Source organism: Mandrillus leucophaeus, unplaced genomic scaffold, assembly GCF_000951045.1.
Source record: "Mandrillus leucophaeus isolate KB7577 unplaced genomic scaffold, Mleu.le_1.0 Scaffold66, whole genome shotgun sequence".
NCBI lineage: Eukaryota > Metazoa > Chordata > Mammalia > Primates > Cercopithecidae > Mandrillus > Mandrillus leucophaeus.
In genome coordinates, this window is record NW_012107141.1 from 3,125,041 (window position 1) to 3,142,008 (window position 16,968).

Genomic DNA, 16,968 nt, shown 5'->3' on the forward strand with positions numbered 1-16,968 from the left:
GCCGGCCTAGTTCTCGTGGACGCCCTCGGCCCCGCGCCGGGGGCTGTTGCGGGGGGCTCGGGGATAAAGGTGGGAGGCATCCTTTGAGATGCGACGAAGCCTTCTCTATCAAGGTTCGCGATTGCCCGCGAAGCGTGGCCGAGCCAGAGGGCGTTTCTGGAATGCGTTTTAAGTGTTAGTTGCGGTGTAGACTCTTCGGGAAACCTCTCCGGAGCGTAGCCTCCACCCCCACTCGCAGTCCCCAAGGTACTCTTCTATGCAGAAACTGCAGAAACTTAGCGGCCAATGACCTCTCTCCCGTCAAGGCCACCGTGCCCTAGGCGAGTCGCTGCAAAGAGAGTATCAATGTCTTGGGCGATGCTGTTGAAAAGTTGCTGGTGTGTGTCTAGAGCCAGGTTGGGAGATGGGGGCTTAGAACCCCCCAGGCTGGGCTGGGATTTAGGGGAGAAAAATGTGAAACCTCTCCTCTTTCCTAGACGTTTGCTTCGTGTGGAGAAAGGCCGTGCTGCATAATTTAGAGTGGCTGTAAGGAAGCACACCCAGCCCTTTGTGCGTGGGGCCAGGAGGCGATAATGAGAGATTGCTCTTGGTACCTGGAAACCCTATAAACTTTGGGGGTTTGGGGACAGAAGAATTTTCTGTGGAGCGTTGATGCCTGTAGCACCCAAGCTGATCCTCGCCCACATTTCCTCTTGGGAGGAAGGGAGGTTGGGGCTTTCCTAGGGTCATTGTTGGAGGTGTGGTCATGGTTGGGGAGCAGGGCACAGTCTTTGCCCACCGACCCTCTGAAAGGTGGACAAGCAGAGTTCTGTAGGGCACATGTAGAAACCTCCCCTTCTGGGAATAGAGCCCAGACCTCTTGCTGCCAGTTTAATGGAAAGGGTGTCTCTCTTTGAATTCTACCTCCTCCTCATAGTCGCTGTCTGACTTTGGACTTCACATTGTTGTCTTTGGCCTTTCTGAGCCTTGTGTCTCCATCCCTAACATGAGTCCAACAAAACCTGCCTGGCAAGGCAGTTGTGAAATTAAATGCGATAGCAATGATGAAATGCCTATTCCAGGGCCTGGCATACTGTTTAAGACGTGTTCTTAAACACTCCCCCGGAATCATGGCAGAAGGTACTGTCCTGGGAATATCAGAATAGACCCTACAGGCCCCATCGTGGTCCATCCAGTCCCAAACTGACAGGGCCTCCAAGGAACAGCTGGTGGCAGGATCTCGTTTCCTTTCCTGGTGATGTTCTCAAAGATGAGGCACACCCCTCACTTGTCCTAGATTGGTCATGATAGCCATCACCTCTGCACTTACAGACTCCTTTGACCTGAGTTACAGTTCTGTCATCTAGACTTCTTGGGTTGATGTGTTCCATCCATTTCTTCTCCTTGGTGTCAAGTAGGATTTCTCCTATTTGGATTTGTCCTCTCCTGGACTTACAGGGAGTTTCCCTGGTTCCAGGTTATTGGCAAGTATGAAGTAAAGAGCACTGGGCTAGGAGTCGGGAGTCCTGCCTGTGGATTCAGCTGCCTTCTTGGCCTGCTCTCTTGGCTGTCTCATAGGCATGACAAACACACAGGGGCCAAAGCTGTCCATGATCTTCCTCTCTAAACCTCCTCTAGGGCTCTGATCTTGGCCAAGAGCACACTGTCCCACTACTCTTTAAGGCAGAAGCCTTGGTGTCTCTGTCTCTCTCACCCCAATCTACTCCATCTCCACGCCCAGATAATTCTGTCCTCTCAAGTGAACCCATCCATTTCTTTCCACCCCCTCTTCCCCAGTGTTGTAGTCAAGCCATCGCTGTCTCTCCCCAGGACAACAGCAAGAGCCTCCTAATGTCCATCTGCAGCCTCCCCCTCATGGCAGTCAGAGTGATCCATTCCAAATAGGGTCATGTCAGGCATCCCACTTCCTGCTTCAAACACCTAGAAGTCTTTCCAGTGTGTTGAGGATAAAGAACCAAATTGGTGCAGTGACCTGAAAGCTTCTGAGTGATCTGGCCTCTGCCCTTGACCTCATCTCCTATCCTCTCCTAGATCTCTCTGAACTCCATACCCCGATCTCTCCTACACAGGCTGGCCTTTCCTCCTCAAATCCTAGAGCTGTTGCCGTCTAATGAATTAAGGTTAGCGAAGGACACAGTGGGATGGGAGTGTCTGGTTGTCCTTAATGCTTTCCTCTTACTATTTCCGGTTCTTCTAGTACCACAGTAGATTGACTGGAGCTCTGCCTACACTTGGTGGGGGCCCCGTGACTGGCTGGTGAGTTATAAATGACAGTGATAGACGTCACTTCTGGGCCACAGCATTTAATTGCTGGTGTGAGACCCTCCACAGTGCACTCTCCCTGTGGCATGGCAACTGATAGTAAGGCGGGATGGTGGTGGCTGCTACCAGCCTGAGTCCCTGCGTCACTCCGCGTGTGAAGCCCTTGGTGACCCATGGACATGCAACATGAGTGATAACTAAACGTTTGTTGTTTAAAACCACTGAGCTGTTGGGGGTGTTTGTTACTGCAGCATAACTTAGCCTGTGCTGACCGATACAGGGACTAGAGAGGCATTTTAAGCAGAGAAACAAGTAGTGCATGTGCAGTTAATGCACAGAGGGAGGACCCTGACTTGAAAGCAACTAAGCTGATCTTTTTGACATGCATATCTGAGCATATAAACCCCTGCCTGAAAGACCTTCAGGGACTCCCACTGCTGTGAGGAGAATGACAGAAATCCAGCTGCCCTCCAGTCTCTGCAGGGAGCTGCCCTCCAGTCTCTGTGGCGGACTGCCCTCCAGTCTCTTTTGTCCCTCCCATTTGTCATGTTCTGCCTAACATGGGGCTTCCTCATACTGTTCCTTCTGCCCTGACCTTGCATTCCACCCCTTCTCCCAATGAGGCCTCCTCATCCTTCCTCCTCCATCTTCACATCCCCTCTTCAGGGAAGCCCTGCCTCATTAGGCCAAACTCCCTTCTTTTATAGCTTTCTTGGCCCACCTGCCTCTCTTTTGGAGTGCTCACATCCGTAGCAATTTTCCATTTATTGGTGTAATGATTTGGTTGCAGCCTTGCTCTTCCATCAGACTGTAAGCTCTGCCAGGGTTGCTTTGAATGTGCTGTTATGTTTGCACTTGAGAGTTGCTCACCAAACACCTTCTGCTGAATCCTTGATTGTGGACAGAGGGCCCACTGTGTGCTGGGGGCTGGGGACAGGATGAGGGAATGCCACTTCCCTGAGCTTCGAGCTGGTGGGTCCAGCTGGAAAGAGGTGTTAGGCATAGCTGGCAAAATGACTGGCTTGTAGAGTACAGATGATACGTTCCCCATCCTTACTGGTGTCCATGGCCCAGGGGGACTGTGTGCCAGCGATATAGCAGAGGATATTCCAGGAAAGTCAGAGGATGAGATTCAACATTGCTTTGAGGTCCCTACTGATCTAGACAGTATATGATTCAGTGAAGGGGCTGCAGAACCGGAGATCTGGGGAAGATGAAGGGGAAGAAGAAGTTGATGATAATGATAGCAGCTAATGTTTTTTGAGGGTTTGTTGTGTGCCAGCTGTGGTTCTAAGCATGTCACATACCTGAAAACAGCTCCACAAGGTAGATGTTATTTCTGTTTCACAGATGGAGAGACTATGACTCCGAAAGATGAGGTAAGGGACCCAGGGTTAATGGTGTGGCCAGGATTAGAACCATGGCAGTCTGAGGCCATCTCCTTGGTATGCCTTCTTGGAGTAAGGGCAGAGAACCCCAAACCCCTTTGGAAGCATCATGTGGGGTTAGAAAGCCCTCATGGGAGAGCAGGCCTCCAGTGGGGTGACACCTACCTAACATCGGGGTTTGAGCATGGGGTTCTTGGCTCAGAGGTGACTGGTGGCCCTGGTGCCAGGGCTCATCTAAAACTGCCTGGTGCATCTCCACCTCCTGCTGGAGGCTGAGACTCCTTGGAGGCCACAGAGCCCCATGTTCTCCGAGTGAGGCCTGGGAAGAGCTTCCCGACAGCTGACCCTGGAGCGGTGCTGGAAAAACAAGCTGTGCAGAAAGAAAAAAGAAAATTGTGCTGTTGTTTTTTTAAAAGCCTGTTTCCTATTGCAGATTTGTATCTGTGTTGAAAAGGCCAGTGTTCGCTTAATGCAGCCACATTGCTGGTGGTGTCCCCAGACTGTGGCTCTGTAAGTGGGGAGGCCTGGACCGCAGTCTGGGTATCATTCGGTCCTTCATTCATTGACCAGGTGGTTAGGGCATGTGCCAAGCACTGTCCTGGGCCTAGGGGGTGCCCTGTGCAAGTTGGTCCTTGCCCTTCCAGAGCTCACAGATCAGCCTGGGAGATGGGCAAATAGCCAGGCAGTTGTAGCTTACAGCAGAAGGATGCAAAGGGGGCAACCACTGACTGTAAGTCAGGGAAAGCTTCCCTGAGGAGGAGGTCTTTAGGCTGAGCTTTGGAGAGTGAGTAGTATTTGGAGAACACGGGAAGGGAGAGGCTTCAGGTCCAGGGCGTGGCTTGTCCAGAAGCGTGGAAGCATAGAAGGGACTGGGGAGGCTTGAGTAGTTTATTCGGGTGGAGAGTAAGTGTAAGGGGAGGAGACGGAGGTGGATGAGGCTGGAAAGAGAATAAGAATAAAAATAGTATGAGTAACACTAGTCCTGGTCCTCGGCATTGGTTGCATCCTCTCCCTAGGTCACTCTTACCTCAGTTATCTCCATGGCACTCTTACCCCAGTTACCCCCTTGCCTCCCCCAGGACTTCTGCTCAAATGCTACCTTCTCATGGGCACATTTATTTATTTATTTGAGACAGGGTCTTACTCTGTCACGCAGGCTAGAGTGCAATGGCACAATCTCAGTCACTGCAACCTCCGCCTCCTGGGTTCAAGCGATTCTCCTGCCTCAGGCCCCCGAATAGCTGGGATTACAGGCACACACCACCACACGTGGCTAATTTTTGTATTTTCAGTAGAGACGGGGTGGGGGGGGTCTCACCATGTTGACGAGGCTGGTCTTGAACTCCCGACCTCAGGTGATCCACCTGCCTCGGTCTCCCAAAGTGTTGGGATTACAGGTGTGAACTACCAGGCCTGGCCATGGGTACTTTCTTGTTTAAAATTGCAACCCACCCTAACACCTCTCTCTGCTTCCTGCTTTTTTTCTCTCTTTAGTGCATAGCACTTATCCCGTGCCCCATGTTTTACTTTTTTATTTTGTTTTCCATCTGCCTCCCATCGTTATAATGCAAGTTCCCAGAGAGCTGGGATTTTTGTTACTTTTGTTCACTGCTGTGTGAACAGTATATGCCATATAGTAACTAGAGCCTCAAATATTTGTGGAATGAGTGAATTAATTGAGCACTGACTATGTTCAAAGTGTTTTATCTGCTTTCTCTTTTTAAATCTTCACAGCGATGCCCTGATCATGGTATTGTTACTTCCCCATTCTACAGTTTAGGAAACTGAGACTCAGAGAGGTAGCATCACTTGCCTACGGTTTCATAGTTGGTGATGAAATTCAAACTCAGGGCACCTGATTCCTGAGCCCTCCGGCCTAACCCGGATACTTGGCCCTTACTAGGCTGTAACAGGTCCTGACTGCTGTGTTGAGGAGTTTAGACTCTGTCTGTTGGGCACAGGGAGCCTCAGAGGGTTTTATGGGGAGAAAGCTAACATGGTGATCAGATCCATGTTCCGAAAAACAGCAGCAGTGGCTTGGGCATAAGACTGGAGGCAGGGAGGCCAAATAGGAGGCTGTCATAATAATTGAGGTAGGGGAGGACGAAGGTGGGAGCTGAGAGTGACTATTCCCAGCGAAAAGTAGGGAAACTTGGCCCTCTACAGTGAAGGTCAGAGCAGATGGGTTGGGGCTTAGTTCTGGGGGCCAGATGTTTCCCCGAGTGTGCCTGACTTCTGCTTCTGAGTAGCGAGGGGACCTGCATGTAAAATCCAGCGAAGTGCCTTGTGCTGGTCCCTTAGCAGGAAAAGGGAACTGAGAAGGAGCCAGGGAGCCAGCTGGTGGGGTCCACACTGTTCCCTGGAGAGGGCGTGGGCCCCAGGTTCAGTCCTGCTTCTGGCACCAGATAGCAGTAAGATCTGAGCAGGAGGCTGCTCCTCTTGGAGTTACCCATTTTCTCATCTGCAGAATGGGGGCGATGCCACTACCGGCCTCCAAGGGCTGCATGGACAGCTCCGAAGAAGGAACACCAGTGAATGGCTTAGGGCTAGTCTCGGGCCATCTCGTGGGTGTGAGGCCAGTGGACATGGGGGAGGCATGGGGGTCCTCTCGTGCCCCTTGCTGGGGATGGGACAGCAGTGCCTGAATACGAGACAGTGAGTGTATCTATACTTAAAGGTGATCTGGCCACAGCCTCAGACACTCATGGTGCCCCAGTGTCTTGTGTTCAAGGCCAAATACTTAACCTATCTGGGCCTCAGTTTCCTTTCTGTAAATGGACTCAGTAATATCAGTCCTGCCCTACATTTTGTGGCAGATATTTTTCCTCCGTGTTTGCAGGACTGAGTTGAAGGTGCTATTATCTCTGAGGCGGTAAATAGCTGGAAGGAACATGTGTGGAGCACCAGGACACCAACAACAGCCCCGTGAGGTTACTCCTGCATCCATTTATGGATGAGAAAACTTGGGGCTCAGAGAGGTTACATGACCAACTCAAGATCACACAGCCATTACTGCATTTTTTCCAATCTTCTTAAGAAGACCACGTTGATAAAGGAAGCCTTTGAGGTTGCCTATTTGTATTACATAATAATCCCCAGAAGATTTCTTGGGTGATTCAAAAATAGGATTTGGGCTGGGCACAGTGGTTCTTGCCTGTAATCCCAGCAGTTTGGGAGGCTGAGGTGGGAGGATCGCTTGAGTCCAGTAGTTTGAGACCAGCCTAGACAACATAGTGAGACCCTGTATTTACAAAAACTGAACAAAATTAGCCAGGCGTGTTGATGTGTGTCTGTAGTCCCAGCAACTTGGAAGTCTGAGGTGGGAGGATCACTGGACCCTGGGAGATCAAGGCTATGGTGAGCTGAGATCGCACCACTGTACTTCCGCCTGGGAGACAGAGTGAGACCCTGTCTCAAAAATAATAATAAATCAATAAAAGTAGGATTTGATTTATAGAGTGTTGGTTTCAGACCTTCTCCCCGTCCCAGGAACCTCACAGGTCAGAAGTTGCAGGCACATTCAAACCAGGAGCCTCCACTGAAATGATACTGGGTAGGGGAAGTGGAGTAGTGGGGGGGCAGATAGCTGCTGGCCATCCTGCTCCCAAGCAGCAGCCTCAGATCAGAGGTTGGTACTAATGGTCGGGGGATCCACTTGCAAAGTGAGGCACCCCAGGCCTCTGGAGCCTTCAATGTCTTCTGGAGCTTTCCCTTCCAGTCCTGTCTGCCCTACCTCACCTGATCCATAAGAACAACCAGGACTCTGCTCCTCCCAACTGCATCTTCTCCCGATCCCCGATCACTAGCCCAGGCAGGTTGGCTCTTAAAACCCCCATTTTACAGCTCAGAAAACTGAGGCTCAGAGAGGTGAGGTGACTTGGAGCTCATACAGTTTAGGAAGTAACCAAGTTAATATTCTAACCCCAAATCTAGTACCCCTTCCTCTGCACCCCAGTCCTTCTGGAATCAGAGCAGAATGGGGACCCCAGAGAGCGTTGTTGCAGCCTCTGTGCCCTGCTTCGCAAACAGAGAGGTTGTCCAGCTACTGCATGAATATCAGGCAGTGCGGCTGGAAGGAGCTTGGGGTAGAAAGGGGGGTAGTGGCCAGTGGGCGCCTTCCCCCAGGCTTATGGCAGAGTTGGGGGCGAGAGTGGGACCAGCAGGCAGGAGGATCACTTTGACTAGGGCACTGAGCTGGGCTGGTATGGACGTCACTGAGCAAGTAAATATGGAACCGCCTCCACAATGTCAGCTTTCCCAGAGTGGCTTCTCCCACTATCTCTCACTTTCCCCAAGGGAAAGGGGTGAGGGCCAGGAAAGGATCCGGCTGCCCGATGCCAGGGGATGGAAATGGCCGGCTTGGGAGGCTCCAGGACGGCCGAGGGGCATGGGGAGGAGCCCACCAGACCCTCAGCCCCAGAAGGAAGTGAGCTTCTCGTGGGAGCAGCTGACTGGGACCCAGCCAGGGCAGACTCAGCACCGTCATGGCCCAAGGTACAGAGAAGGCGGGCTCTGGGGGCTGCCGGGAGGTGGTTGGCTGGGGCTTGTCCCTGACCTCACAGCCCTTTACTGCCCCAACCCAAACAGAGTGACATTTTCCCAGGGGCCAGGGGTGCCCCTCTTTAGGCCAGCTGTGTTCCAAGAGAAAGCAAGACCAGCCAGAGGGGGCTGGCATTTTGAGAGGGGGTGCAGTGGTGCCCCAAGAAGGTGTGGAGGGGGAGGAAGGAAAAGCCCCTTAGCCTGAGGGAGGCAGAGGGCAGGGAGGTGAAGTCCTCAAAGGAAATCAGCAAGCTTAGCAGCCAGGGAAACCAGCAGTCTCTCTTGACCCCAAAGAGGAGATATTGGGTCTCCAGGGAAGGGTGAGCAGAAAAGGAGAATCCAGGGCAGAGTTTCCGGCTGCCAGATCCTGGGCCTTTTATAAACCTCAGTGACAGCCAAGCCCCAGTGAGTGTGGATGGGCATGTTCCGTTCAACCCTCATAGCTGTCCCATGATGCTAGTGTTATTAGGTGCAGTTTCCAGAGGTAACATTGAGGCCCAGAGAAGTGAGGTGACTCACCTAAGGTCACACAGCAATGAAAGGCTGAGCCAGGATATGAACCTAGGTCTGTCTGATTCCAGAGTCTGAGTTCTTTACCACAGCATGGGACTGGCTTGCTGGGACTGCAGTGGGAGATAAGGTCAGCCATCCATGCTGGGCAGGAGTTTGTACAACTAACTTACAGATTCCAAGTTCCTTCCCCTGAGATGATGAGCAGTGTAAAAAAAGTATAGCATGTGGGCCACTGTGGCTCGGGCAGGTCCCCCTCTCTGTGCCTTTATGTGGCCACTTGAGGAATGGGGAGGCCTAGCACAAGGACCGGCCATGTTATAGCATTTTCAGACCTTCCCATCCATTGGCTGGGTCAGATGTTCATGGAGTGGGCCCTTGTGCTCTAGGATCCAGACATACACACCTGACTCTTGATGGGCCCTGCACCAGGTTCCTCCGGGAACACCGGGAGCACAGTGGCTCTGCCAGGCCATGGAGACCGTGGTCCGCAGATCTCTGCCCATCCTGAGCTGTGTGGGACGGGTCTGCGGTGAGAGACGTGCAGACTTTGAAAGGAAGCCTTGAGAAACTTGTTTGGCAACTTGACATTGCCACATCATTTTTAATTTTATTTCACAAAAGCATCTGTTGGCATCAGATTGGAGAACTTAAAAAATAAAGAATTCACTTCACCTCGAATTTCTTGAGCAGCTCTTGCCTGGGTCTTGGGATTGAAAGTAGGAAGCACCCGGCTTGCTCATGGATATGGGGCAGAGGAGAGCAAGTCATTTCGCCCTGGCAGGTCGAGAGGGAGGATCTGGTTAGGTTTCCCAGAGGAGGTGACGATGAGCTGGACCATGAGGGAGGAGCGGAGGTTTGCCAGGTGGAGGGAGAGCGAAGGGCATTTTAGGCACTGGGAACAGTATGTGCAAAGGCAGGCAACAGAAGGACCCGATGGCTCGGGAATGGCAAGCGGTCATGGGTGTTTAGAGAAGCAGTGGAGATGGCTGGGGAGAGGCAGGTGAGGGCCAGGCCGGGAGGGGCCTTGAATGCCATGTGGAGGAATTGAGACTTTGCCCTAGAGGCACTGGGGAGCTGTTGGTGGTTTGTAAGCAGGGGAGAGGAGTAGTTAGCTTTGTGCTATAGAAACTCTGTCCAGGTGGCAGTGGACTTGAGGTGGCCATGGCTGAGTAGGTGGCTTAGAGCGGTGGTCTCCAACCTTTGGGGCACAAGGGACCATTTTGTGGACGACAATTTTTCCATGGACGGGGTCGGGAAGGATGGTTTTGGGATGAAACTTCCACCTCAGATCATCAACTGTTCCACCTCGGGTCATCAGGCATTCGTGCGAGTCTCATGAGGAGTGCACTCTAGAGCCCTCGCATGTGCAGTGCACAGTAGGGGTCACGTCCTGTGATAATCTAATGCTGCCTCTGGTCTGACAGGAGGCAGAGCTCAGGCGGTAATGCCCGCTAGCCTGCCTGCCACTCGCCTCCTGCTGTGCGGCCAGGTTCCTAACCGGTCATGGATCAGTAACCGTCCGCGGTCCAGGTGTTGGGCACCTCTGCCTTAGAGGACCAAAGAGGCCATCCAGGTGTGTGCTTCCTTTCTGCCACCAACCTCCCAGAAGGCTGTTCCTCGGTGGAGCAGGTTGCTGATGCACAGGCCTCTCTTTGTCCCGTGAGTCAGTCCTGGCTGACGGGCAGGCAGCCCTCAGGTATGAGCAGCGTGGACTTTCCAGGCTGGCCTGGTTGGTGGGGTCACACCTGGGGTCACGGGCTGGCCATGGCAGAACTCTCTTATCCTCACACCTGTCCTACTATAGCTGCAGGAACGTGGACTGGTGGGCTGTCAGATGGGTGCTGGGTGCAGTCTGGGGTACAGTCCAGAGCCATGTTCAGGGAGAGCTAGCAGGAGAAGGGAGGCCTGAAGTTTGAGCTGAGGTTGGGTCATTGCCCAGGCCCTGGGCGCCTGGTCTCTGATGGCATGGGGTCTGTGTAGGAGGTGAGCAGTGGGCAACAGGCTGAAGTGGCTTCCTGCATGTATCTTCTGATGGGCCAGTGCTAAGACCTGCTTCTGTGGTCTGAGGAACAAACATCTGGTTGAGGCAGCGAGGAAAAGTTAAAGTCCCAACCCAGCCCAGCTCAAAGGAGCAGACAGTGCAGTGTCAGGGAGTTGCTGGTCTTCAACTCTGTCACAGCCTCCTGTCCCTAGAATAACTGACCTGCCCTGTGCCGGGGCTGCTGGAAACAGACCAAGGTGTGCCTGGGCCTGCATGTGGCCACAAGCCCATGGAGAGAGAGCAGGGGCCTGCCTGGGAGGGAGCTGTTGGAAGCGCCTCTCCTGCCTGCCCTACCTCCACCCTCCTCTGGGGCCCCAGTTCAGGGTGGCCCAGCCCCTGCCTCCCTCCCTGCAGCTCCCAGACAGGCTGGGCCCCAACAGCAGGCCGGGCTGTCTGGCTGCTGTTCAACAGGGAGTCCAGCTGCCTGGGGTCCTGCAGAACGGGGCTGGGCAGGCATTCCTCTCTGTCCAGGCTCTGACTTCAGGGCCAGGAAGGCAGGAGTTGTTGAGGTGCCACAGTCTTGACAGTGGCCTTGGTCATGTGTGGAGGCTCAGAATGAGAGTCCTCACCCTATCTGCTCTGTCCCACTCGATTGGTCCCACGCTGCTTTCACTACTTGCCATAGAGTGAGGGCCTCCCTGACAGGAGCTGGGGAGCAAGCCCTGGGACAGCTGAGCCTAACTCAGGCTTCGTCTTTCTGCTCCACCCTTCCCCAAAGCCGATCCTTTCACTGTGCAGGCCTGCTGAGACCTCCTTGCTTCTTAGTGCCCCCGCTTCTGTAAGGACAGACACCCTGAGCCTGCTCTGCATGGCTCCTGCCACTTCTCAGTAAGACCTCCCAATCAAATCCTCTAAGGTTGTCCGGGTCCGGGTCCACGGGCACAGTCTGGCCCCTTTGCTCATCGCAGCCTGTCTCGGCTTCTCCCGGAGACTGCGCTCTGCCCTCCCTCTCCTTGAGCCCCCTTCCTAGTTCTGTGGCCTGCCCTGTCCCAGTTCCCTGGGCTACCGGTGAGGCAAGGACCCGCTGGCCCAGCTCCCAGGGGTCTGCTCCCCGGGTTTCAGTCAGAAACCAGACTCCACCTGGCACCTGCCAGTGGCTCCCCTGCCCTCCCTGAGCACCCTGGCCTCAGGCCCAGGACAGTGGCCAAGAAAGTCTCCTCTGCCCTTTCAGACTCACTCTCGTTTCTTCCTGGACCCTTCCCTCCTGGAGAACCCCTCTGCCTGCTGCCTCCTGGGCCCAGCAGTGGCCTCCTTCCTGGCTGTCCTGGGCTTCTGGCCTGGCAGCAGTCTGGCTGCTTCTGGAGCTCCATTGTTGCCACCCCCTTTTCTCGGAGCCCAGTGTCTGAGGCATGTTGTGGGAGTCCCTATGGTTCACGGAGAGGCTAAGTGGGCCCAGTCTCATTTCATCTGTGCAGCAAGCTTGGGAGTAGCTACTGTTTGCCCAGTTTGCAGATGAAGGAGTTGAGGCCCCACAGGGTTCAGCGACTTTGTCAAGGTCTTGTGGGACATCAGGGACTTAGATCCACATGTCCTAACTTTCCTCGTGACCACATAGCTGTCTAGGAGGTAATGGCCTCATTGGCCTCTGCTTGCTGTATTGTCAGGGTCTGGCCGGGGCTCACAGGCTCAGTCTGCGTTTGGGGTCAGGGCTTATTGTCCTGCCTCGGCCATTGCCTGGGCTTAGTACTGGTCACCATCAGTGGCAGTCAGCCCTGTGAGCATTTATAACCGCTTTCTCCTCCTCCTTCCTTCCTGAACTGTTGTCCCCAGTGTCAGGTCCTTTTAAGGACACAGCCTTTATCCCTGAAGCATCCCTGAAGCTGGTCACAATTGGCCAGGGCTGGAGGCTGCTGAAACTGAATGGGCCGGGAGTCACTGGGGGAAGAGGGCCGGGGAAGGTGGACTCTGAAGAGCTGGCCTGTGCCCCTCTGACTGCCCGGCCCATTTCTTCTTGAGTCACACTGAAGATCCATAACTCCAGCCTCTCCCTTCTGGAGGGTCTGATGCTCCGTGCTTCCTTACAGCAACTCTTGATGCGAGTAGAGAGAGTAAGGGCTTTTGCTCTGACTTCCCTGCTGGGGCGCCCAAGGTTCAGAATGGTTGTTCACCCCTTTAGATACCTTGTGGTGTTAAAATTGCCTCTAATTCCCTCCACCCCGGCAGAGCTGCTGGCATGTCTCCAGGGACTGGTAGCCCACTGGTTCCCAAGGCAGCTCATTGGATCTTTTCATTTTTGTTTTACTACATTTCAATTATGTAAGGAATATACAAATACATTTTACTTGGAAAAAAAATCAAACATTAACAAATAAGCTAAAGTCTTTCTTGATGATCACAACATTCCAGATTTCTCTTTAGGGTTGACCATCATGCTCATGACTCTGGTATATATCCTTCTAGATCTTTTTCTATATGTTAACACACATAATTTATAGGAATACGTACCACTGCAGTGTGTGTGGGTGGGTGTGTATGTGTTTAAACAAATGGTTTCTTGTAGTACAGATTATTCTGCAAATTGCTTTTCTCACTTAACATTGTATCTAGGAAATCTAGTCGCACCGTAGGTTTTAGAAAGGATCGTCATTTAACCATCCCCCCACCACTGACGTTTGGGTAAATGCTGATTTTATTCTAGTGCCTCCTTGCACATATCTAGGGCAGCTACTGCTGGGTCTGGGGAACCTTTTGCATTTTTTAAAGTTTATTGTACAATGTTTAAAATCTGGATGTTGAGACTGCATAGAACCAAATGTTTCCCTGTGAGTCCTTCACTATCGCTGGTTCTCCTTTTTAGAGCCAGAGAGAGTCAGCTCTCCGGGTCCCTGCTAGCCCTCAGAGAGTTGAAAACAGTGGCTGCGGGCCCTGGAGCCTTCTTTCCTTCACATTCAGGGTTTTCTGCCCTCATTCAAAGGCATGGCTTTGGGTGACCCCTCTCTTGGTCAGCTGTTGTAGGAAGTGAGCTCTGGAGTCGTAATGTCTCAGTTCAAGTCCTGGATCAGCCCCTTACCAACTGGGCACTCTGGGAATGCCACATAACCTCTCTGTGCCTTAGTTCTATCCTCTGTCCAATAGAGATAACAGCAGCACCTACATCCTGGCACTGCTGAGGACCAAGTGAGCTAACGCATGTGAAGTGTTCACCGTGTGCTGGGCAGACACACAGTAAATGCCCAGTAATGTTACTCTTCTGCGGTGTCTTCTGTAAATGAGCCCTGGATCCCACCTCCGTGGGCAGGGGGTCTGTGCTCCCAGAGGGCAGCCTGCATGGCTCCGGCCTTGGTGGTGGCTTTGTCCCGCTGTCCCCTGACATCCCGGTGGAGGCTGCTGCCTGGGAATGCAGCGGGCGATCGGATTTCATCCCGGCTTGGCCCTGAAGGGTCTGGACCAGAGCCTATGGGGAGGGAAGAAGGTCACCGTGACCCCTTGCTCAGCACAGGTGGCCAGGAGCCTGGTACCGTAACCCCATCCTTCAGGCAGGTTTACCGACTGTCAATGAGGTTCGTTGTGGCTGCGGATTTGATCTCCCTTGGCCTGCAGGGTGGGCAGGAGAAGAAAGCAGCCTGGGGCCAGCCTTTCCCCTGAGAGTCCCGGGACGGCTCTGGGCTACACTGGCTGGTCCAGGTCAGGGTTTGTCTCGCAGCCCTGGGGGCAAATCGGTGCAGCTGATGATTTATTTAGTGCTGGAAAGCATGATCTGTTTTCTTTTCCTCACACCCCCCTTTCAGGCTCCAAACCACACGTATGCTGCTGCCTAAGCAGCTCCTTGCAGCCACCCTGTGAAAAACAGGCAACCTGGCCAAGGTCATTTCACAGATGCAGAAACCGAGGCTCCAGGAGGTTATGTGACTCTCCCAAAGCCACATAGGTCGCCACCGGCAGGGCTGGGAATGGTAGCCAGGCCATCTGGTTCCCTGTCCGGTTCTTTTTCATGAGGCGACCTAATGTGACAGTCTTGGCAAAAGGTTCCCGGCCACACAGCTTGGCCTCCTGCCCTCTGGGCAGTCGCATGTGTATTCAGTGAGCACAGATGTTTGGGATTATTTCCTAAGAGGCAAGAAGCACCATGGCTTGCCCCGGGCCCTGCCCTTCCCCAGCACCAGCCCTGGACCCTCTGGGTACCTAGAGGGGGCTGGCAGCAGAGGGTGGCTGCTTCAGCTGAGGCCCGTCTACCCGTCTGTGGTGAGGACTTGCTCTCTACACCTGTCCTGTGGTGTGGGCAGGGGTTGCAGCAGCCCTGGGGGCTCCAGTGCTTCTCCCAGGGAGGCAGGTGAGCAGCCGTCATTGGACCCATTTTTAGGCTGGGTCACACCAAAGAAACTGACCTGGCCTAGTTTTAAGAGTCAGAGGGACACAGGCTTTGGGTTCTGGCTCAGCAATAACTGCTCATATTTACTGAGCACTTATGTGGCAGGCACTATCTGTGACACTTCACTTAATCCTCAGGGTAGCGTCATGAGGTAGATACAGCTGAGGAAACTGAGGCACAAGGAAGCTAAGTGACTTCCAAAGATCACATTGGAGGAAGCTGAGATTTGAATCATGGCAGTATAGCTTCAGAGGATATGTGGGAGCCACTATGCTATAAAGCCTCTGATGGCCAGGGGGTCACTAAGGTGGCAGTGCGCCTTTCTCACTCCTGGCACCATGCCTGACACATGGCAGGTGCTTGGTAAATGTGTCGAATAAATGATCTCTGAATGAATGGAAAGCTTTGGGCAAGCAACTCAGGCTCTCTGCATGTCGGTTTTCTCACCTTTCCTTCGGCACTGATGGGGAGGTCACTGTAGTGATATTTGGAAGTGCTGAGCTCAGGGCTTGGGCCCTGGCATTGCAGTCACTCTGGGGAGACGGTGCCTGAACTGGGATGCTCTGAACTGTGTCCCAAGGAGTGGGTGGTACTGCTCCCAGCTGTCCACACTGGAGCTCAGCTGCATGCTCCCGGGGGACAGAGGCAAATTCCCTCTCCATGGGTAGCTGTGTGTGTCACCTGTGGCTGGTCTTGGTCTTCCTCTGGGCAAAACCAGGGGAGCCAGAGGGTCTGAAGACAGGCTCTGGGTGAGCATGCATGCTGAGCCTTCAAGTTCCTATGGATCACTCCCAGCCTACTGGGTGATTCAGACACACACATTTTTCATTTTGATTTCATTTCTTTTCGATAATGAGTCCATCTTTAACCAAGGTCTTGGCCAAGGTCCCGCAGGCGTGGAGCAGGATTCCAGTGTGCCTCACCTACTGCCTTCTGAGGAGCCCTTCTCTGCTGCTCATGTGGCCCCTGTGTGTCCCAAAAGTGGGAGCAGGTGTTTGAGGATCGGGGGGTACCCGATGGTCCCAGGAAGTAACTCTCACCTCAGCTGCCCCGATCGTAGGGAATTCCCCCACCGCCACTCAGATTTACACTCTTCGTAAATAGCTCTGACAGCAGGATCTCTGCAGGAGGACTCGGTTCTAGCCTAGGCTCAACCACATGTTTGCTATGTAGCTTTGAGTAAGTCCCTTTACCTCTCTGGGCCTTGGTGCACCACCCTGTAAAGCGAGACCATGGAGCTTGCTGATACCTGTTATTCTGTCCCTCCCATAAGGAGGGGCTGGAGACCAATACTTCCTCGGCCCCTATTTAAGAGATTGGGATATTGAAGACTTTGTCCATTGGGACAACTGGGCTTGGAGTTGCGGGTCAGGTTCTGGTACTGGATGGTTCTGAGATTGTGAAAAGCACATGACAGGGTGTGTTGGGGCTTGCCAGGATCCACGCCCCTCACCCCATGGAGAACCTGAGATTTGGCAGCCAGCAGCCAGCATGCTGGGAAGGCACAGTTCACAGAGCTCATGAGATCCAGGTTTGAATCCTGGCTTTGCCACTTACCCTTGGCTACCCACTTAACCCCTCTGAGCCTCACTCAGTTTCTGCAACTGAAAGATGGGGGATCTGCAACTTTCCTCCTGAGACTGAGGTGAGGATAGAACGGGTGGATGTGTGTGACTCCCCAGCACCCCGCAGGTCCTCAGTGGAGTGTATCCAGCATCCTTTAAGTCTGGTGAGTGGGCCAGGGTAAGGTCAGGGAAAGCGCCAGAAGCCTTGCCAATAGCCTGGGAAGCTGAGTCCAGAAATAGAAGACCCCAGAGACAGAGGCTCCAGATGGCCAGGCTGCAGTCTGCCAGCCCCTGGGAGGCCAGCCTGAGCTGGCAGTGTGGGCCTCCCCTCCCTCCTGGGGCTGTTGGCTG

The 16,968-nt window shown here is 53.4% G+C and overlaps 1 protein-coding gene across 1 annotated transcript in view; it reads left to right on the forward strand.

Annotated features, from left to right (window-relative positions):
• Positions 1-8: 8 nt before the first annotated feature.
• PRDM11 (PR domain containing 11) overlaps positions 9-16,968 on the forward strand; it is an 80,379-nt gene continuing 63,419 nt past the window's right edge. The window contains exon 1 of the mRNA XM_012001363.1: positions 9-246. The gene's annotated coding sequence lies outside the window, so the exon portion shown is untranslated. The remainder of the gene's footprint in view (positions 247-16,968) is intronic.